This window comes from Nicotiana tabacum, chromosome 6 (assembly GCF_000715075.1).
Source record: "Nicotiana tabacum cultivar K326 chromosome 6, ASM71507v2, whole genome shotgun sequence".
NCBI lineage: Eukaryota > Viridiplantae > Streptophyta > Magnoliopsida > Solanales > Solanaceae > Nicotiana > Nicotiana tabacum.
In genome coordinates this window covers 93,953,245-93,954,843 of record NC_134085.1, presented here as the reverse complement: position 1 = coordinate 93,954,843, position 1,599 = coordinate 93,953,245, and positions in this window count along the sequence as shown.

Sequence of the window (1,599 nt, the reverse complement as noted above, 5' to 3'; positions counted from 1 at the left end):
TTTGGGGGATTTGACCTCATTATTTCTGCTTACAAGTATTTTTTTCATTTTTATGTATGAACATGTATCGAGTATTATTCTCTAATGACTTTCTCTTCTCTTTGAAACTGTACAAGTCCGACCTTGTTATATTATGGAAATTTGAAGTCCGTCGTCGCTCGTTATTGCTACTGCTTGGCTCATCTCTTTGAGGCCCAAAAACAAGGGTCCAATCCTCTCCTTTACTCCTTTACTGTTACTGCTTCTCTACCTTAGATTTATTGCCTCGTTATCTTTGTTGCAATCTTGTTGTTTAATCTCGCAAACGTATGCAAAATTATCTTATTAGATTGGATGCCTTACTTTATACCTTAAATCATTTGAACGACTTAGGCAAGCCTAAAGAACCCAGGATTAAGAAGAAGTCTTAGTTAGCAATTAATTTCATATCCGCTAATTGTAAGCTGTTATTAATTCATCATGCTTTACTAACTCTTTTCTTAAAGATTTTTGAAGCCCAAAGGCTTAACAAAGGCAGTTGTCCCTCTTTCAAAAAATAAGAATTGTCGCGAATTTGATTTTTCTAAAAGGAATAAGTTATTCCGAAAGATTAAGGTCTTGCTGCCCTAAAACAAAGGCTTTCAAATAGTTTCTACCAAGGTATATCTTAGAATCATTTGCGTAACACTTTCGCCACAATAGAATGACATAAACCTCCATGATTTAGGGAACAAAGTGCTTCCGTCTTTTTTTTTTTTACATTTATACAAACATTTTCAACTTCCAAAAATCCTTTTTTTAAGCTTATATATATTAAAACTAATTTCCTAAAAACTTTTTTTCTTTAAACCCATCTCCTTTCAACCATACTTCCCTTTGTAGAAATTATGACCTAATATATGGTAAGCTTTACCCTTAGAACACCAGTTAAGGCATAGCACAAATAATTAATTTCAAATCTAGTCTAAGTCCTATGGAGCTACCTTAGGTAGATTTTAAGGGATGCCTAACACCTTCCCTTTAGAAGAACAAGAACACTTACCCATGATCTCACTGCTTAGTAGACCAATAAAGAATATAACCTTTATTAATTAAATAGGTATTCTAGTATACCTTTAAATATTAGGTGGCGACTCTCTTTCATCAACAATAGAGAAACCACAAGTTGAATCTTATTTTGACTAGTACAAAATAGAATGCAACAATATGGCGACTCTGCCGGGGACTTCACACTCACGTTCTGACTTTAGTAGACTTAGACTGAATTTGGCATTTAGACTTATTTGTACATTACTTTAATTCTAGATAAATTTGCAATTACGTGCTCACCTGCTTTATTTGTTCTTTATACTTATACTTATTGTTGCTACACCCTTATCTGTTACTGCTTTATACACATTATCATCACATTTGTTCCTATCGATTCTTGGCCATACATTATCACCCACAATAGCACGCGAGGGTTATCGTTTACACCCCTTTGAACCTTCTTTTCAAAACTCTCTAGTTGTAGAGAATGGCTTTGTTAGATCAACTGACATAACTTCTTGCATCCTTCAGTCCAACTCAAAATTATGACACTCTACTATAGCAAGAATAAGTCATATTTCATAAACATCA